The sequence below is a fragment of the Nicotiana tabacum genome, chromosome 6, assembly GCF_000715075.1.
Source record: "Nicotiana tabacum cultivar K326 chromosome 6, ASM71507v2, whole genome shotgun sequence".
NCBI classification, from domain to species: Eukaryota; Viridiplantae; Streptophyta; class Magnoliopsida; order Solanales; family Solanaceae; genus Nicotiana; species Nicotiana tabacum.
The window spans coordinates 181,345,798-181,368,072 of NC_134085.1; the positions used below are offsets into that span (position 1 = coordinate 181,345,798).

The 22,275-nt window shown below is 38.2% G+C and overlaps 1 long non-coding RNA gene across 1 annotated transcript; it reads right to left on the reverse strand.

Moving 5' to 3' along the window:
* Positions 1-232: 232 nt before the first annotated feature.
* LOC107783299 (uncharacterized) lies at positions 233-8,537 on the reverse strand. Its single transcript, XR_012711011.1, has 3 exons — positions 8,386-8,537; positions 8,185-8,290; positions 233-470 (listed from the first exon to the last, which is right to left on the reverse strand). It is a non-coding gene; the product is annotated as an uncharacterized LOC107783299 (long non-coding RNA).
* Between the last annotated feature and the right edge of the window lie 13,738 nt (positions 8,538-22,275).

Here is a 22,275-nt window from a genome sequence, read left to right on the forward strand (position 1 = left end):
CACCTTATTTTTACATTTTTATCAAGTCCACAATCTATCTATGTGAGATTATTTGTAACATGAATTAATGCCAATACTGATGAGAGTATAATCACTTAAGAGGACTAATGGAAATTAGTTTTTAACCATCTAAACGAAATACTAATTGGGTTTTGACTAAGTACTTTATTTCGTTTATGGACTACTTGAATAGATGCATGGAAACAAACAACTAACTAGAGATATGCTACTTATCATGATTTACCCCATTAATCTAACAAAAATTGAAAGGTTCATGTTATATCAGTGCATGACCATTTATACGATTTCTTCTCTTTTCAGTCCAATTATACAAAAAAAAAAATTAAAACAGTTCACAAAGAAAAAACTAAATAGACCAGATTGTCTACTATCTACTTTATTGAAGCGGTTGGATTTTATTGCTGCATTTCAACTTCAAAGCTTTATCACTACAAGATTCGAATGTGTACCTGAAATTCGAATTACAAACAGAGAAAAGAGGTCAGGAGCAACAATGTACAGCAGTAGCACAACAACAGAATCCCACAACAAATAACAGCAACAAAAACCAGCAATAACCAGTGTAACAATGGTCAGAACCAAACTGAAAAACCCCGGAAAGCCTGACTAAAAATCAGTAGCACTAAACGCAATCCACAGAGGCAGTAACAAAGTTCTGATTTCAGTAGTAAAGAAAAGGACCTCACTTTCAGTTTTTAACTCTCAAAGACTGATTTTTAGTGCTGAAAAATTAGCCTATTTCTCCCTTTTAAGTTCTGAAAATTTTTCTTCTCTAAATTTCCAGTCCTCTTCTCTATATCAACTTCCCTTATTTATAGGCTAGAACTAAATATTATTTATTCAAAGCTTTTCACTTTCAGCCTGTATATTTCCTCACATGTGCATCTATACACTTTTATCATTAATCTCATGCTTATTTTCTGATTTTCCATCCTTAAAGATACCAGACAGGGTGTATTCTGCACTACTAATTCCCTTTTCATTAAATAATTCATTAATTATACGCTGAATATTAACTCGCAGGCTACTAACACTAATCATTTTAAATCTTTTAACACCCAAAAATACCCCTGAAAATCCCCTATTATTATTGTCTTGCACTCATTCTTAGCAATATGTATTTAAACCTCTCTGATTTACAACTACACCAAATTACTACACAGCTACAACCAATCCTTAAGTCAAATTCACACAAAAGATTCAAGCATCGAAACAGACCTAAGAAGTGATTCATGTTGTATTCGTCCAAACAAAGCAGTCATAAACTAACTATTCGACGAAGTTGTTCAAATCGAAGGTAGCTTATAACACACACTCAAACAAACAGAAGAAAAACCTTGACCAAATAAAAGGTCTTGAAGAAGAAGGAGAACTAACGAACAAGACAAGATTTACAAAAATAAACACTTTAAACAAAGATTCAATAATCCGAAAAATAGAACGAACAAAACAAGATTACGAACAACACTTAAAACCAAAAAACCCTAACGGAAAATAAATCAAAGGAACTAAATAATCTTGAAAGAAAAATCTAAAACTTGAATGAACCCAAGTCGAACTCGGAGTTGAACTATTGGAGATCGAACAGACTGTTTTATGGACGTTAAAAAAGGACGAAGCAGAAGCTGGACATTTGGACTGTGGCGGATTAGCATGGAGGGGCGAGGGTGTCGTGAGGAGTAGCAACGACAGCAGATGGACAACGGGGTTTGGTGGTGAGCTGCAGCGGCGTCGCGGCAGTGCTGCTGGACGGAAGCTGGGCAGCAGGGTCGAGGGGCAACGACGGATGAAGCAGAAGGCAGAAGCCGCTGCGATGTGCAGCTGGGGACGATGGTGATGACGGGATACGGGTTGTGGTCGCCGGACTGTTTGGTTCACTGCTGTGCGCGAGGAAGCGACGAGCTACTGGTTTTCCCGGCGACGCAAGGGGTCGTTTGCTGGTTGTTACGGAGAGGTTTGGAAGTGGAGAAGACGATGGGGAAAGGACGTGAAACAGCTACAGTAACTGATGCTCGACGGGGTGGTCGACGCGACGAAAAGCTGGTGGTCGTTTGGACGTGAAAGAGATGACGCAATGGGCTCTCGCGTGAGGGTCTTTTTTTATCTTTGTTCAGTTCTTTCTTCATGAAGAAGAAGAAGAACGTGAATAGTGCCCTCCTCCAAAAAATTTCAAAAATCTTTTTGCTTTTTAAAATTTCTTTCACTCCTCCTTCCCGTTTCCTTCTTTTTCAATTCCCAACTCCCCCTGTCCCTTTCCTTTCTTAAAGAGTTGTTTTGCTTTTAAAATTCTTTCCTCCATTCTTTTTGTCTTTTTCCTCACCCCTTTTCACGTTATGTCCCCTCTTTTTTCCAAATTTTCAGCCTTTGTGCAAAGAACATGGACCCCACGTGTGTAGGGGTCCAAGACATGTGTCCCCCATGCGTGGTGGGGTTCAGATTATTATGGGTTAGGTCCGAAAATTAGGCCTAAAAACGGGTAGTTTAAACCCAAATATTATTCTTTGTCCAGACCCGAGAATAAAAACACGATGTTATTTAATTAATCCTATGCAAACAAAATAACTACCAAAATAAGACTAACATTTAAAACAAAACTATTTTTTTATGTTTTTTTTTAAGTATTTTTTCAAGATTAAAATAGCTACAAAGCATAAATAAAACTATTTTTGTCATTTTCGTTATATATATAAAGATAAAATATAAAGTACTATTTTTGTATTTTTCAAGATTAAAATGGCTACAAAACGTTAATAACTCTTTTTTTTATAGTTTTCGAAATTATACAACGATAAAAATATAAAGCACTATTTCTATATTTTTTAAGTTTAAAATGACTACAAAACATTAATAAAACTACATATTTTATAATTTTCGAAATTATATAAAGTATAAAAAATAAGGTACTATTTTCGTATTTTTTCAAGTTTATGAGAAATACATAAGCTAAAATTTACATATATATTTTTGTAATTTTTCTTTTGCGACGAAATAAGGTAAAATAGCCAAAATAGCTATATTAGACTCAATTCAAATATTAACGTTTTGTAGCCCTCTTTTCTTTCTCTTTTTATTTTTTATTTTTGATAAAACTAAAATTCTAAATTGAGCTACAAACTAAATTAACTCCGAAAATACTAATTAAACTCCTAACAAAAATTATCATACACAATTAAACACCAATTAAAATAAAATTGCATAATTTGACAATGCTAACAATGCAAAATATTCCTATTTTTGTGACTTTCATTTTTTGTAAAACAAACTTAATTAAATACTAAATGAAAATGTGATATATTTTATATTTTTATTAATCAAAACAAATAAACATGCACTCATAAAAATACAAATAATTATACAAAAATACCACACAAAAATAACAAAAATTGCACACAAAGGAAAATTGTTTTATTTTGAATTTTTTGGGAGTAATTCTTTCATAGGGCAAAAATCACGTGCTTACACTATGAATAGTCATCGACTTCCGGGAAAGAGTAGAAGAATGAGACCTATTATGGGACATACAATGCATTACAGACGTATGATCATTACGCTTCAACAGGGTTATTCTATTCCACCTCTTAGAAAGAAAAGAACTTAAATAAAAATACTTAATAGCATGGCGACGCATTTATACAAAACTTCTACCGCGAGCACACACAATGGAACCGTAGACAGTCAAGTGAAATCCAATCCACAAAATAATTTGATCTATGGACAGCATCATTGTGGTAAAGGTCGTAATGCCAGAGGAATCATTACCGCAAGGCATAGAGGGGGAGGTCATAAGCGTCTATACCGTAAAATCGATTTTCGACGGAATGAAAATGACATATATGGTAGAATCGTAACCATAGAATACGACCCTAATCAAAATGTATACATTTGTCTCATACACTATGGGGATGGTGAGAAGAGATATATTTTACATCCCAGAGGGGCTATAATTGGAGATACCATTGTTTCTGGTACAGAAGTTCCTATAAAAATGGGAAATGCCCTACCTTCGAGTGCGGTTTGAACTATTGATTTACGTAATTGGAAATAACCAATTAGGTTTACGACAAAACCTAAAAATCGATCACTGATCCAATTTGAGTACCTTTGCGGGATAGACCTCAACAGAAAACTGAAGAGTAACGGCAGCAAGTGATTGAGTTCAGTAGTTCCTCATATAAAATTATTGACTCTAGAGATATAGTAATATGGAGAAGAAAAAATTGTTTCAAGCACCGACAGAACCAGAAGCGCCCCTTCTTTCAAAGAGAGGAGGATGGGTTATTCACATTTCATTTTATGGTCAGAGGCAAATTGAAAGTTAAGCAGTGAGAATTCTAAAGATTCCCCGAGGGAAAAATAGAGATGTCTCCTACCTTACCCATAATATGTGGAAGTATCGACGTAATTTCATAGAGTCATTCGGTCTAAATGCTACATGAAGAACATAAGCCAGATGACGGAACGGGAAGACCCAGGATGTAGAAGATCATAACATGAGTGATTCGGCAGATTTGGATTCATATATATATCCACCCATGTGGTACTTCATTCTACGATATATATAAGATCCATCTGTATAGATATCATCATCTACATCCAGAAAGTCGTATGCTTTGGAAGAAGCTTGTACAGTTTGGGAAGGGGTTTTGATCAATTCCCAAACTCTTTTTCAAGCTCACTAACGCAAGCGACACCCCATTTATGTCTGTCTGCGATCGTGCCTAGCTGGGCAGTTCATCAGGAGCTGCTATCTGGGACCAAGCACTGAGCACTCTTGATTTTCTTTTTCAATTGATTTTTAAGAGGATTGGCAAATCTCACTGTGCCTAACACATCTAATTGGAAGTGGAATGAAGATAATGCGCTTTACTCTTCCATTTGTAGCTAGATTACCCCTGGGCAAACTTAACTTGAATCTGTTCTCTTTAATTTTTCACTAAGCCTCATCTGAGTGCTATATACATAGCTCCTTGATTACTTATAAAATAAAATGAACATTCTTTAAGAACTTTTTCTCCCGATCTTATTAGCTTAGTAGCATGGAAGTCACAATAGTTCTAGCAGAGTAAGCTAGAAGATGACCAATCCCGCCCCATTGGTGTCGAGACCGTTGTGAGAGGCTCTTAAAAGGCCGTTAAGGCATATAATTTTAATTTCATAAATAAAAAATAAAAAAAAGCAAAAAATTTAAATTAAAGAAAACCCCTCCTCCCTTCTTCAAACTCACTCACTCAACTTTAATAACCTACCAACCATGGCCTCTCCACCATGAGTACCATCACCTCCTTCGCTCCTCTTTTAAAGAAAATTATCTATTCATAAAAATATATGAGCAGAGAATTAATTCTTTTGAATTTTGGCTTATTCCTTTACCCTAATTTGAAAGGGCTGTAAAAAAATATTGAAAGCTTAGACCACCGAAAAAAAATCGAAAAGCCATAGAGAAGGGAAAGATGACATGATGAAAGAATAAATACACGCCAAGGAGAAAATCTAATGAAGAAGGGATGAAGAAAAAGGGGAAGGGAGGGGATCTTAACATTTAAAACAAAATAGGGAACCAACCAACTTTAATTAAATAACATAAATGAGACTTCATATGGTATTAAGGAAAGCAGAAACATAAAAAGTGCTGATAAAATCTAACTGTCATTTTTCTTGCTGGGACTCCAAATCTTCCACAGCCATATCTTGCTCCGAGTTTATTATCTCGCTCGCTTTGACTCCGCCCAATTTAACGAAGGGGGAAGGGATTTGAAGAAGAAGAAGAAGAAGAGGCGCGGAGGGGGGGGGGGGCAGAACGTAAGGGGGAGGGGATCTGAAGAAGAAGAAGGGTTGGTGTGTGTGTGGGGGGGGGGGGGGGTTGAACGAATGGGGAGGGAAATACACACGACAGAAAAACAAGCTGCTAGTATTTTATTTATTATTTATTTAAAGATTTTTATTTCTTTTAATAAATAAAAATCATCAACCCACACACATTATACCTAACTAGTAAATTGCCCGCGCTTTGCGCGAACATAAAAGAATTAATGCAAGCAAATATATAAAAAGATTAGTATGCTTATATGGATTTAGAAATTATCTCTTTATAATGAGAAGAATACACTTATATAAATAAAATATATTTGAGGTAATTCGTAATTTTAATTTAGTTAGAACATATGCTTCTCTATAATTTGTAGTTAATCATATATTACTAATGAAATTATTCAAGTTATATCGAGTTAAGACAGATTCAACGAGTATTAACAATAAGAAAAGAGGTTAACACTGAAATTACATAAAATTCATCTTAAAACTACTAATAACGTACATAAAAATATTTAAATTATTATTAGTTGTATAGTGATTACGAAGATGAAAAATTATATAGATGAAATACACTTCCTGATTAACAACAAAAAAATTATTAGGGAGAGCACATCCTCTTGCCACTGCTTGCATCACAAATTTTAAAACTTGTATCTTGAAGTGTTGTTTTTGGAGGGTACGTACCTTGTATATGAAATAAACAAAACAAATACCATTTTATATTTTTTTTTATATCAGTCAATGAGTTTTGACAAAAAAAAAAAAGAAGAAAAGGTATAGTAATCACATTCACTAGAAGAACAATAATACATGTATGAAATGTTAAAACAACAAATATCATTTAAATTAATGCATCTATATGCATTACATTCACAAAAATAAAATATGTTTATATCGTCTAATTCTCATGTATTCCTACAAACATTGTAAATACTTCTCTAGCGTAAACAAATCACATGTATAAATGAGTTTCGAAGTAGGTGTGGTAGGATAAATTTTAAATGAAACAACTGGAAAAGACATTAACTGAAGGCACAGAAAAGAGTGAATGGCCTTTCCTTTAACCTTCTTACCCAGTTATTTCAACCCTCCAATAGTCGCATCACATTACCCTGTCTTCGTATATGATTGTTCACCCTGCCATAACATGATCTGTCCTTCTAGCCTAATGTAGACTTCGTATTTGCATCACGAAAGCAAAGCACTCTATTCCTTATGGGTTTTGAAAAGACCTTTGTGACTTTTGTTGTTTCACTTTGGATGATACATCATCCTCTAAAAGAAGTTTATTGCAGGTGTTGAGAAACAACAAATAGTCCTCTCGAAAATATCTTCTGGATTCGGTCAATGGTTAGTCCATCAACTGCCTATGCTGTTATTTTACGGCGGACTCAAAACCATAAAGAAGAGATGATTTATTTTGGCCAGTAAAAAAAGATCAAAGTTAGAGCCGTCAATATGGGCTTGGTCCGTTGGGCCAGCCAAGCCCAGCCCGTGATTTAGCAGGACTGGGCTTGAATTTTTGGAGCCCATTTAAAAACGAGGCTTTTAAGCCCGACCCGAGTAAGTCCGTGACCCGTGAGGCTTGACTGAGACTGAGCTGGGTCGGCCCGTGGGCCTAATAAAAATATGTATTTAAAATATATAAAATATAAAAATTATATGACACAAAAAATATCAAGAAAAATATCCCAAGCTTGAAGTTTATTAAGCTCATCATATTAAAAGATCAAAGTCTTAAAACGTTAATTAGTTTTAAAAATTTAATTATTTTTAATATTTAACTAATTAATATTGCATACTAATTGTAGATGTAGTGTAGATGAAAGTGAAGATGTTAAGACAACTATCTCACACGAGGATTCAAATGTATTTGATGAAGATGATGTGTTGGATATCCTATACACGTCATGGATGTTCTCTTGAATAGTTTATTTTGAGCTTTGACTTTTAGTGGATGAAATATAGTCTTGTCTTTTACTTTTTTTAGTGTTTATTGTGATATTGGAATAGTATAAGTATTAAATTTTGTGAATTTTTTCAATAAGATTTTTTTAAAATTAGATCTTAAAGAAAAAATATAAAATTATATTTTAAAAATGATGGGCCGGCCCATGGGGCCCGCAACCCTCATAGGGCTGGGGTGGGTTGACCATTATAAGGCCCATCAAAATGGTGGGCTAGCCCAGCCCAACCCGTCAATTGCTAAAGCTCACGTGGGCTAGGCTGGTCTAGCCCATATTAATAGCTCTAATCAAAGTTGGAAATTTTGATACAAATATAGATAAAATAGAAAAGATGAATACAAGAATACCTATCGAATGAACGATGAAAAGGAAAATAATACCAAACCTGCATCAATCTCGTTATTCGCCAAATTGTCATGAGTTTATCAAAAGAATTTTTCAGAGTCGTAGAATGTGCGAAAAGTAACTCAAAGGAATCCCTTTTAGATCTCCTGACAAAGAAAAAAGGAATGACAAATAAAGTTATTAAAATACTCGAAAGCCAAGCAAAAATTAAACTACATAATCACATGAAAGGATATTTTACCTGTAGAAAGGGATGAGAGTGAAAGAGATGGAGAAAGTAAGAGAAGAGAGGGAGGCATTTTTTTCCAGTCAACAGAGGCAACTGTGATTAGGGAGATAGAAGAGAAAAGGCCTGTTATTATTAAACAACTTTTGGGAGAAAGAAATAAATAAACAACCGTTAGGTTTCTTATACAAAATAAGAGAAATGTAAAAATAGGGAAAAAATGCAAAATTGTGAAAAAATGGAGAAAATAAATAAATACAATTGCTGGGCATTGGAAGGTGCCACATCACCTTTTCCATTCCCAGATATATATATAGATGTGCGTGTAAATCACTCATTTTGTTCACTTCAGCCATATCAATGCTATATAAGCCCGATCAACGGTCAGAAGAGTTTAAAAGGCTTGTTTTAATTACGTTGAGATGTTTGGATGAAACTTTATGAAGTGTAGGGACCGGGATGACAATCCGAAACTAATACAAGTGTCTCCCGAACTATTCTGCCATAATTAATAGACAAGTTCAATGAATAAATTATTTATAGACCAAATTGCTTAAAAGACACTTACATGTAACTCTATATTATAAGCATTGATTAACCTGAAAAAATGAAAAGATATTTTTTATTGTCAATTTAGTGTGTATCAAAACTCAAAACATGTGTCTGAAATGTGTATTCTTCAAATTAGGGTACCACAGAATTTACAGTCAGCAAACATAGAGAATCTACCATGTTTTGAAGTGCAGGCTGCATGAGACATTCCTGTTACTGTTAGTCGCATTTGGCTAACCTGGTGTAATATGTTACGCCATATACATTTTGTAGTAGGAAGAGAGTGAGTGGCTCCGGAGACTCCGAGATGAATCTATTGTTCTAAGTCAGTGAGTGTAAAATTTCACTATTCTAGTTGTTATAAATGTTCTTGCACATTTTATTATAGTCGTTATCTTGGATTTTAGTTTATACACATCTGCGTGAGAAAAACTAATAAAGGAGACATATGCAGATATATGATCTCCATCAAATTAGTAATTTTTGTGTCATTATTATATTGAGGACATTTTTTAGGAAGGGACAATACTTAAAATATCCATGGGATACATGAAGATTTCTTATTTGTTATAAGCAATAGATATTTATGAACGATCCGGAATATTATCCATAATTACGGAGAAAGAGGCCAAGAACTGTTTACCCTAAAAAACGGATAACAATTGAATTTATATGTGGTTTTAAGGACACATGATTTTACTTGACACAAACCGAAAAAAACGTGAATTAATATTGAAATTGACTGTAAAGGAATAAATGCAAACCAAACGAATCAAATAGCCTTGGCCCTCGAATTTGATCACCCTTGAACCAAGTGAAGATTCAGTTGATACAAGAACAAAGTAACAAGATAATGAAAACTAGAGAAAGACAATATATTGCTTTATGTAACGTGAATGTGACGCCTTTATATAGTAGGGGAGTCCTACCCTTGGTACAATTCTAAATACAGTAAGAAATCCCATGATTAGCTAATTAATCGGCCTCTTCTTGATACGTGTCGAGATCTCTGCCGTGATCCTTGCTCGGTCACGAATATCTTGGCTTTCCGTTATTTGGCTCGGCGGGCTTCCCTCAATCTTTCTCGATCTCTATCCCGCTTATAATATATATTTATGTACGATATCAGTATTTCGGTATTTCATTTTAAAATGCCAAATACCATACGTAATACACCCGTTTTTTTTAAAAACTTAAACCAAATACCATACCGAATACCAAATACCAAAATTTTCGGTTTCGATAAGGTAATTCGGTATTTACCAAATTATGCACGACCCTAGATGCATCAAGTAAAATAGTGATAAGAAAGGGTGAAAAACGAAGACAATAAACAGAAATTAAGGACAGAATTGTACTTACGATTCATATTCCATTTCTCAGGATATGACATACTTTCGGCCGGGATCAAGTCTGCGGTCTTCACTCGAACAAATCAGCCCATCCAGCCCCGGTCTTTGTCCTCATCTATGCTCGAGAAAGGTGTCCTGGTGACCCGACGTTGAAACTTTATTAGTCCACTTCGATAGAGTTGGGGGCTATACAAGCATATGAGGTGGACAAGGGTGAAGGGAAGCCCGTCGATTCTGCTTACGAAGAAACGAAGTAATATCACAATCCTCCAAAAAGAGGGATGAATCTGATCGAGGGTCACCTCGTACTTCTTGCAGAAATCTATGATAATCGGATCCAAGAGACCCAACGTGAAGGGGTAAGTGTAAATACTTAAGAACCCCTCCATGTGGGTGGTGATTGATTCTTCTGGAGCGGACACCGCCACGTGTTTTTTACCCCAGTTGCAATCTTTTTTAAGCTGGGAGAGGAGGTTATCAGGTATCGAGCATATATACCCCGATATCGGCTTGCATCGACCCTGAACCAAGGAGGTCTTTCCAACCTTGAAGTCAGAATCGATGACACTCTCCGGGAAAGAACTCTTCAGGGTGTGGCTCCGTCGCTGGTTCCTCGCTGGTCGACCGAGACGAGGAAACAGTTTCCTTTTGCGGAACAGTCTTTAAAGTTTTAGCCATTTAATTTTTATGGATGAAGAAGAATATAAATTGAAAATGAATACTTGGTATTTTGGGATAGAACAAGAGAAGAAACCTAGAGATCTGAAAATACAAAGCTTTGAGGAAAGCAAAGGATTTTGGACATTAGAGTGAAGAAGATTTGAAAGTACGTTTGAAAAATGAAGAAGGGGGATATTTATAATTTTGCAATGACGGTTCAAAACTAGTTATGACCGACTGTCGACTGACGCGCATTAAGTTCTTGGGGAACTGTATGTATCGAGGTGAAGATCGAGAGCTCAAATCGTTTCTTGTCATTACTCTCCAAAAAACAAGGGGACTATCTGTATACAGTCAAAATCAGGCTTGCCCTTTTTGTATGATTAACCGAGGTCGGGGCATGGCAGGCCAAGATTCGACCCCATGTCATCATGGGACCGTGACACGAAATTAGATTGCCAAGCTCGTGACTCAGGGATCGATCGAGATCGAGATCAACCAAGATCAAGACCATACACATATTATTAATTATAACATAAATATAAAAATCTAAAATTTTACTTTTCTTTATTCTAAGTTCATCAATTAACTCTAAGCAAGTAACAAGACTTTTCTAATGATCAAATTTATTCTTTTATGTACAGTTCTCTCTCTCTGGGTTGATATTTGCTAGTTTTGGACAAAATTTCTGTCAACAAATGTTTTTAGTTTGTACTTTTGAGTACTTTAATTTAGAATATTACAGTCTATGACTCTATGCACTAGTTAGTATTTAAACCGAATAAATCGAAGTTACCAAACCGAATAAACCGAAACCAAAAGGAGAAAAATCGAATCATACTAAATTTAATTAGGTAAGGTATTGGTATTGCATTTTAAGAAACCGAATACCAAAAATACCGAACCGAAATGTCTAAATACCGTACCATACTGACCGACGAACACCCCTAGATGCAGTCGTTGCCTGGATGCCAGGTGTGGTTCCCCAACTTGAGGACCGGGTCAGGATACTAATATCGCAATCGACACATACTGAGCGCGCATGGCGCGATTTGTCGAAGGGTCGATGGGAGGCTCGCAGCCATGGTAAAATTTCCTTTTTGACTCAATGGTTTAACCGTTGTTAAAATTTCTTCCCGAGCTTACTCATCTTTTCTTCTTTTGTAGGTCTCAGGAAAGACGTGGCAATGAGGTCCCTGTCTGGTGATGAAGAAATACTTCCCTAACCATATGTTCCAAAGCCAGTGCGGGAGAAGAAGAGGAAAAGGGCTTCAAGTTCCACGAATTCTGAGGGGCAGAAACCCAAAAAGAAAACAGGCCGTAAACCCACGGGAAACACCATTTCCCTATCTTTGGACTCAGTCCGTCGTCTATAAGATGAGTCCGAATTAGAAGAGGAAGGATCCAGGTTGGTGGCTCGTTCAAGGTCGGGTATCATAATTTAAGAAACCCCCGAGTCGGTGGAGACTGAAATTGCCCTACCTCGACCTGGAAGCTCGAAAGGGAAGCCTCGGCAATGCTCGAGGCCCCCCTGGATAAAGGTGGTGCCCCAAAAGATTTACTTGGGGTGATAGATATCGAAGATTACCCCTCGTTTCCTTCATTTACTGAGTCGATGATCAAGGATGCTCAGGCGGTAGAGACTTGCCACGGTGAAGGGGTCCATGGAGCAGAAGACCCTTTTCGTGGCTATTTTGTTAGAGTGGAAGATGTCACTGGTCTGGGTGACTTGGAGGTACCGAGGAAGAGATCAAGTGAGGCTTCCTCGAGCTTTAAATTTACCAATCAATTTTCGGCCCCTAGTGTTGATCCCGGGCGTAAGCGATCAATTTATCTCGTTCCCGGTAGATGCTCAGCTCCTTTCTGCCCCCTTAGGGGTGGCTAGCTATCTACGATGTTTGGTCATCGAAGAAGACCAAGCTAATATGGACGAGGTGGAAAAACCCTATCTTTTCAACTAAGCCCAATATGCGCTAAATCGGGTAATCCCGGATTTCTTTGATGATGTCAATTCTTTGTACTTATCCTTTATTTTTACATAATCTCATTTTCTGTGCATGTAGGCTTCGGTGCTTCATCACGAAACCTTTCTCCGATTTCGAAGGGAGTTGAGCCAGTATAAGGCCGAGGTCCGAGGGCTTACTGAGGAAAAGGATGCCTTTAAGCTTCTCAGTGAGCAAAGAGAAGGGGAAGCTAAAGGCCTTCGTGCTGAGCTAGAAATGGCTCAGAAAGAAGTAGATGCAGTGAAAACTAAGGCTGAAGAATGGAAGAAGAACATGGATTGCCTGGCCTTAGAATATGAGACTGCCCGGGCCCAGCTGTGTCATGACTAAAACTGATGGGCCGCGACGGGCACCCGTGTAATGACCCGATCAGTTGTTTTGAGCTTTTGCACTTTGCTCGTCAATTCTCGGGCATGACTTGCCCCGTGTGATGGATTATGACTTATGTAAATCGTCTATTTTGGTTTTAAGGGTAATCGTAATGAATTTGGAAGAACAGTTCTCAATTTGAAGCTTAAAATTGGAAAGGTTTGACCAAGTTTTGACTTGTTAGTATATGATCTCGATCATAATTTTTATGATTTGGTTAGCTCCGTTAGGTGATTTGGGACTTAGGAGCGTGATCGTAATGCATTTTGGAAGTCCGTGGAAGGTTTAGGCTTGAATTGGCGAAATTGAAATTTTGGCGTTTTCCGGTTGATAGGTGAAATTTTGATATAGGGGTCGGAATGGAATTCCGGAAGTTGCAGTATATTCATTGTGTCATTTTTGACGTGTGTGCAAAATTTCAGGTCATTCTGACGTGGTTTGGTTGAGTTTTTGATCAAAAGCGTAATTTGGAAGTTCTTGAAATTCTTAAGCTTGAATCCGATGAAAATTTGGTGTTTTATGTTTGTTTTGAGCGTTTCAAAGGTTGGAATAAGTTTGAATGATGTTATAGTATATGTTGGAATGTTTGTTTGAGGTCCCGAGGGCCTCGGTTGAGTTTGGGTGGTCAATCAGACAATTTCATGTTGTGAAAAATTGCAGAATTGCTGTTGTTAGTTTGCAGGTTTTTGACCTTCGCGTTCGCGATGCATGTCCCATGTTCGCGAAGGGTTAAGGTGCGAGGCTGTGGAGTTGGCCTTCACGTTCGTGAAGATGGTTCTGCGATCGCGAAGGTGTGAGGTCTTTGGTCATCGCATTCGCGAGGTTCAGGTCGCGTTCACATAGAGGATCAAGGATAGTTGGGTCCTCAGTGCATTTGTTCTACGCGTTCGCGTAGTTGGGGTCGCGATCGCGAGGTGTTGAGTGTGTTGTGCATCGCGTTCGCGGGAGCTTTCTCGCGTTCGCATAGAAGAGATTCCGGTCAGTGAAGCAGTGTGCTTCGCAAACGCGAGAGTCATGTCGCGTTCGTGATGAAGAAATGTCTGGGCAAACCGTTTATATTTTTTAATCGAGGGTTTAAGTCCAATTTCATAAAAACCATTGGAGAGCTCGAAAGAAGGTGGAATTTGAGGAGATTTTCAGTGGAGCTATTGGGGTAAGTATTCTTCACTCATATTTGGTTTAATTCCATGATTTGGTCTAGAATTTCATCTTTTAATTTGAGAAATTAGAGTGAAAATTGGGGAAAAATGGAAGAAAACTTTGAGATTTCTTTTGGGGATTTGAATGGGCAATTGAGATAGGATTTTGATGAATTTGATATGGGTAGACTCGTGAGTGAACGAGGATTTTATTTTGGAATTTTTGATGTAAATTGGATATTTCTGAGTGGGTTTTGTTCCCTTAGCATATTTTAATAGTTATGTACTGATTGTGGCTAGATTTGCAGCATCCGGAGGTCGGTTTATGGGGGAAAAGGCATCGCAGGCTAGAGTTTGGACCGGATCGAGGTAAACAATGATTGTAAATGCTGTTCTGAGGGTTTGAAACCCCGAATTTCACATCGTTGTGCTACTTTGAGGTGACACACACGCTAGATGACGAGCGTGGAGTCGTGAACTATTGGGGATTGAGACTTGGTCCGTCCCGTACGACTGTTAAGTCGCGTATTTGATTTGAAATCTTATGATATTCCATATTTTAGAGATTGATATTATATTTTGGGTTGTATGCCATGTTTGGGGCCTTGTGCCGACCTGTTGAGACCCTTAGGGGCATTTTTACTATTTTTCCTCACTCTATTTGTTTTGAAAGCATATCCTCAGTCATGATTTACCTGTTTATTGTTTAAATCTGGTTTTTATCACTTTAATTCTTAAAATGTGAGAACAGTTTGGGCTGAGTTCCCTGTTTTACTGATGGTCTGAGTGATTGTGAAGTTGATAATTGAGATAGACTGAGGGTCTGATTGTGAGGGTATTGACTGAGATAGACCGATAGTCTGATTGTGAGGTTAATGATTGAGATAGACCGAGGGTCTGATTGTGAGGGTATTGACTAAGATACACCGAAGGTCTGATTGTGAGATTAATGACTGAGATAGACCGAGGGTCTGATGGTGAGGTTAATGATTGAGAGAGGCCGAGGGCCTGATTGTGAGGATTATATATTTGTGGATCGGGCTACACGCCGCAACAATATATATATATATATATATATATATATATATATATATATATATATATATATATATATATATATATATATGGATCAGGCTGCACGCTGCAGCGATATGTCGCAACACGTGAGTTGTCCATGCAGATTATAGCGCTTGGGTTGTAGGAGCTCCTCTGGAGTCTGCACACCCCCAGTGAGCGCAATCGACTATATATATGGATCGGGCTGCACGCCGTAGCGATATATGGATCGGGCTATACACCGCAACGATATATGGATCGGGCTGCACGCCGCAGCGGTTACTATATGGTACCTATTGAGTGTGAGCGCTGATTGGTAAGAGTTGAGTCACGAGTGACTGAGAGGCTTGCCCGAGAGGTCATAGATATATATGTACATGAGTTATGATTTGCCTGAGGGGCCTATTTATGAACTTACTGTTTTTCACTCCCCCTTAAAGTGAGTTTCTATTGAATATGTTGATTTAATTACTGCTTTCTCTTATCTTTAGACCGAGCCTCTATTGAAAATGTTGAACAAATGTTTTAAATAAGCTTTCATTCAAACTGAAGTTTTTAAGTTATGAAAAAGGTTGTGAATTTCTATTATGCCGAGGGGCTGTATACGAACTATGATTTGCCCGAGGGGCCGATTATGGTTTTCATCTCTTTTATTATAAATGGTATTGAACCCCTACTGAAACTGTTGGAAAGCATTTTCAAATGATTTTACCAAAAGCTGGATTTTAAATGAGACGATTGACTCGTATTCTGATTTGAAAGCCTGTTGTGCTTATTGAGTTTATCATAAATGTAGATTCATCATTTCCTACTATTCAGTCTTTATTTACTCTTATTACTTACTGGGTTGGAGTACTCATATTATTCCCTGCACCTCGTATGCAGATTCAGGTATTTTGGAACCCAGTAGCGGGTGTTGATTGCTCAGATGCGGAGTCATCAGAGTTAGCAACGTGGCTGCACGATGTTCGCAACACTGCTTCCTTCCTCTCATTTTCATTATTGTACTTAGTATATTTTTGACAGTTGTTGTTGTATTCAGACCTTGGTAGATGCTCATGACTAGTGATACCCCGATGTCGGGCTTGTATGTTATTTCTGCACCGTTCATTTAGACTTATATTACGAAACATTTGTTAAATTAAAGGCTTAAAAATTGACTTTTAATGATTAAAGGGTTAAAATAGGTGTTGTGTCGGTTGGCCTTGTCTTCACGAGAGGTGCTATCACGACCATGTCTGAGTTTTGGGTAGTGACAAGTTGATATCAGAGCGTAGGTTACGTAGGTCTCACGAGTCATGAGCAGGTTTAGTAGAGTCTCGTAGATTGGTACGGAGATGTCTGTACTTATCCTCGGGAGGCTGTAGAACCTTTAGGAAAAATTTCACATTCTTGAATTCTTATTGTGCATCCTTGATTCAGCTTGAAAAGTAACTCTTTGAATTCCTTCCACGTGTTCATATACGAGCATGAGCGCTCAGTATCAGATATGCATCGATGGCTTGTGATTCCCTGATCGAGGGGCAAGATGTGATCTCCGTGCGTTAATGTTGGGCCAGTCTGGATAACTCGAGTCCGGATTTTTGCCTATAGCTTGAGCTCTGAGCTGATGATTGCGTGAGCGCGTGCTTCTGGACCTACATTTTCTATTGTGTCCCTATTAAGGGGAGTAATGACTGGATAGCTACATGATGAGTATGTTATGACTGCGAGATGTGTTCATATGAACCGAATGAGGGGAGAAGAGTCTGCTTTGGAGCAGCAAGGACTATTTAGTGTTTGATTTCCATCTTGATGTGAAGTATAGCCCCGAGTTATGGGCGTGTGAAGAATCTTTTCATGTTTCCTAGTTGGGAGTGAAGTAAATTTCATGTTGCGATATGAGTTCAAACTCAGGAGGACTAAGTGACTGCGTAATATTTATGACAATAGAAGGTATACAAAAATATTAGTTTGAGGCCAAGCAGGTGGGGTTATATCCTGTGGAGTGTTCTGAGGTTGTGTGATCCTCATGTTGTCTGTTAGAAGATCTCATTTACAAGTGAAATATAGGTGTTGAAAATTTAAATTTGGGTCGCTTAAGAGAGTGGGCTTGACTGTTGCGAGGATGAATGCAAGATTTGCAGAAGATTCAAAGTACTAGATGGTCTGTGTTTCACGAGCTTATGAAGGATTGAGTTTAAATCTCACTATGGTATTATGCAGCAATATAGTATATGCGTTACGAGTTATTGTGTGTGTTTTGGTCTATGACTTCGAGCCAAGTGGGGGAGTCCACTATTTATTAGTTGATTTCACGGTTATGTGCTATGTTGGTTCCAGTTTGAGGCGTGCGAGTGAATCAGTTATGGCTTACGGAGATTTAGACTGGGATGGCTCAAGTAAAGGAAAATTTTGACAAAGGTTATGTCATGCTTCATAGGTGTATGAGAATCACAGAATGTCTTGAGTTGTTATTGGTAATGGTTGCTCGGTGCATAGAGCAGGAAGTTGCTTGGTTGTTTTAGGATGAGGTTGCACTCTACAGTGTCGGAGTGCTATTGAGGCACGGGTGGTTCTGTTCATTTGATCAGGCTAATTGCAGTTTGAGTAGAGTGAATGACTTTCGAGAATGTTTCTAATGTGTTCAAGATTTTACATGTAACAATTGGGTATTTTCAAGTTGTATATGTGGCTAGAAACTGAGTTTTCATTGGAAGATGTCAAGATTTGTGGCATTTCTATATCAATTATGGGATTCTATGTGTCAGCATTAGGAAGGTAAATGTAACAAATTTAGATTCGCAGGAAGTCTCTTCAGAGTAAAGTATTTTGAATGTGGTGCTTTTGGGAATATTTAAAAGAGTATTCAGCGGTTTATGAGTCTTAGATGGTGTGATTTTGTGCTTGGGTCTCGTGTGGTGAGTCTGGGGTGAGGAATTGTGGTGTTGTAGCAAGAAGAAGTGTCAAGCTGACGGTAGATCAGAAAGAAACTCGAATAGATGGGATAGCTTGGTAGTAGGCTGGATCGGTGTGGTAAGGATATGATTAGTTCTTTGGATGCTTATGAGGTAATGAGTTTATACATGTGTTTCGCGACAATGCTCTTGGGTTATAGTGGCCTGCGTAGCTTGGTTGAGTTAGAAGGATTCAGTCTGGACGGTTTAGTTTTGTGCAAATGAAATTTGGAGAGTTCTTGATGGCTTTCGGCCACGGTTTGGAGGTGTACGTTTTCTACTGGCATGAGGAGCGTGGGAGGTGTAGTGATTTTCTTCTAGATGGGTTCAATGGAAAGTTCTTGGCTAATTGAGTACGTAGCTTCTTGTGGCCCGGAAGGGATATGAAGTTCTCGTAGTTATCCTAGGATGGTACGGTTTATGCGGTATGTTGTGTAGGATTGAGATTTGCATGTGTAAGGACACGTTTCAGATTTGAAAGGAAGGTCACAAATTCTTAGATATCATGGACAGCTTCAGGTGACTAGATAAATGAGATCACTGATTGGTGTGACTTGATGACGGTATAACATTTCAGAAAGGGCGATGTGTTTGAGTTACGGATGCTTTATTGGTATTGTGGCATCATCTTGTCTGATCGACGAATGATATTTGAGTTTGCTTGGTGGCTCAGAAGAATTATAGCTATACCTCTCATGAGATGATTGAGTACTAGAGGTGTGTTATATATGCGAGCGGCGGAATTGGGATCAGATATGGTAATTCATGTGCTTTATGGACTTAGAGACTAAAAGTTCTCATATACAGGTTAGCTCGTGGTTGTGGACGGTAAAGATGTGGGTAAGTTAGTCAGATGATAGTGTGTGCTATGATTAAGTCATTGTGAACTTTCAGAGAATTATTTATCTATTGTGTGTGACTAGAGTTGATGTGTGGTTCATTGGTAGACCTATATGGATGTATGTTTTGCATCGAGACAGCTTTGTTGACTTCGAGTTGCCATTGGTGAGGGATGTGCTGATTCGGTTGTTAATGAGCTATTAGTAATCAGGGGGAGCTATGAGTACCTTTCAGTGTTGCGAGCCATTAGGATTTGTTGATTATAGGCACATGTGGTGCGGTGTTATTAGGGCCTCTCAGTAGAATTCGAGCGGGTAGAGTACTAGGTATTGCTTGGTGGATGGCGTATCGGTTATGTCCTTTCGAGTTATGTGGTGTTATGTAATTGCCTCGCGGTGGTTATGATGATTACTTTGGTTTTAAACATTATATTGCGCACGATTGTCGATTTTGAGCATGGTAACTTAAGGTGTCTCATGTGGACCAGTGTTTGGATGAGGTTGCGCATTGGAGTGAAGCTATGTAGAAGTATGATCCTGTGGGTTAGATTCGTGTGTTCTGGTTCTAAAATGTGTGGCGGGTTCTCAACCTTGTGTTCTGGTGGTACTAGTGATCTTGTGGTACAACTCTTTCATTGAGTCATTTTCATGATTTGAGTAAGTTCGAATTGTGGCTTATTAGTGCACGGATTGCACAAGTCGTGGCTTTAGTCTGTATTGATATGTCAATGTCACCAGAGTAGTTGTGTTAGATTAGATGAGATCGTTGGGATCCTTAATAACTGCAAACAGATTTGATTTCAGCATGTTGGAAAGATAACATCGAGGTTCAGCACAGAAATTTGCTATGGTCTTTGCCAAAGGAGAAGTGGCTTCATGAATGGCTGATTCGAGAAATGGTTATGGCTTACTGCGTGTTTCATTTATCATTGGAAGTATATGAAAGTGTTGGAATGAGACTTTAGTTGATAAGAGGTTTCCTATCGATATTCGGTTGTTGTGTGTAGCTGCTATGATTAGAAGTTATCGCTGCAAGCGTTTGAGTTATGTGGTATATCATGTAATTGCCTCCGAGGTTGCAGGTATGGGTTATTACAACTTGTTCGGGCTTAGTCAGAGTATAAATGTGAGATTTTGATCTAGTGGATGATGTCGGTGGTGGAAATGTGGTTCTAAGGTTTATGGGCTAGGATGGATTGTGAAATTTCAGTTATATTGTGTTATCGGACCTATATGAGATAGGGTGACGTGGGATCACCCCCGGGTATGTGCATGGTAAGGTTATTCAGCGATTGGTTGGATTTTGAAACAACTCTGGGCATGTTCGAGGACGAACGTATGTTTAAGTGGGGGAGGATGTAACGACCCAACCGGTCATTTTGAGATTTTGCACTATGCTCATCAGTTCTCGGGCATGACTTGCCCCGTGTGATAGATTATGACTTATGTAAATCGGCGATTTTGGTTTTTAGGGTAATCAGAATAAATTTGGAAGAATAGTTCTCAATCTGAAGCTTAAAATTGGAAAGGTTTGACTTGTTAGTATATGATCTCAGATCGGAATATTTATGATTTGGTTAGCTCCGTTAGGTGATTTGGAACTTAGGAGCATGATCGGAATGCATTTTAGAAGTCCGTGGAAAGTTTAGGCTTGAATTGGCGAAATTGAAATTTTGGCATTTTCCGGTTGATAGGAGAGATTTTGATATAGGGGTCAGAATAAAATTCCGGAAGTTGTAGTAGCTTTGTTGTGTCATTTGTGACGTGTATGCAAAATTTGAGGTCATTCAGACGTGGTTTGGCTGGGTTTTTGATCAAAAGCATAATTTGGAAGTTCTTGAAATTCATAAGCTTGAATCCGATGCAAATTTGGTGTTTTAAGGTTGTTTTGAGCGTTCCGAAGGTTGGAACAAGTTTGAATGATGTTATGGAATATGTTGGCATGTTTTGTTGAGGTCCCGAGGGCCTCGGGTGAGTTCGAGTGGTCAATCGGACCATTTTATGTTGTGAAAAATTGCAGAATTGCTGCTGTTGGTGTTGCAGGTTTTTGACCTTCGCATTCGCGATGCATCTCCTGCGTTCGGGAAGGGTTAAGGTGCGAGGCGGTGGAGTTAGCCTTTGTGTTTGCCAAGATGGTTCCGCGATCACGAAGGTGTGAGGTCTTTGGTCATCGCGTTCACGAGGTTCAGGTCGCGTTCGCATAGAGGAAGAAGGATAGCTGGGTCCTCAGTGCATTTGTTCTACGCGTTCGCGTAGTTGGGGTTGCGATCGCGAGGTGTTGAGTGTGTTGTGCATCGCGTTCGCGAGAGCTTTCTCGCATTCACGTAGAAGAGATTCCGGTTAGTAAAGCATAGTGCTTCGTGAACGTATGGGTTATGCCACGTTCAAGATGAAGAAATGTTTGGGCAGACAGTTTATATTTTTAAATCGAGGGTTTAAGTCCTATTTCATAAAAACCATTGGAGAGCTCGGGAGAAGGTGGAATTTGAGGAGATTTTCAGTGGAGCTATCGGGGTAAGTATTCTTCACTCATATTTGGTTTAATTCCATGATTTGGTCTTGAATTCATCATTTAATTTGAGAAATTAGAGTGAAAATTGGGGAAAAATGGAAGAAAAGTTTGAGATTTCTTTTAAGGATTTGAATGGGCAATTGATATAGGATTTTGACGAATTTGATATGGGTAAACTCGTGAGTGAACGAGAATTTTATTGATGTGATTTTTATCTGATTCCGAGATGGGGGTCGGGTTTGAGCAATTTCGTAATTTTTTATGTAAATTGGATATTTTCGAGTGGGCTTTGTTCCCTTAGCATATTTTAATAGTTATGTACTGATTTTGGCTAGATTTGGAGCATCCTGAGGTTGATTCGTGAGGGCAAAAGCATCGCGGACTAGAGTTTGGACCGGATCGAGGTAAGTAATGATTGTAAATGCTGTCCTGAGGGTTTGAAACCCCAAATTTCACATTGTTGTGCTACATGAGGTGACGCACACGC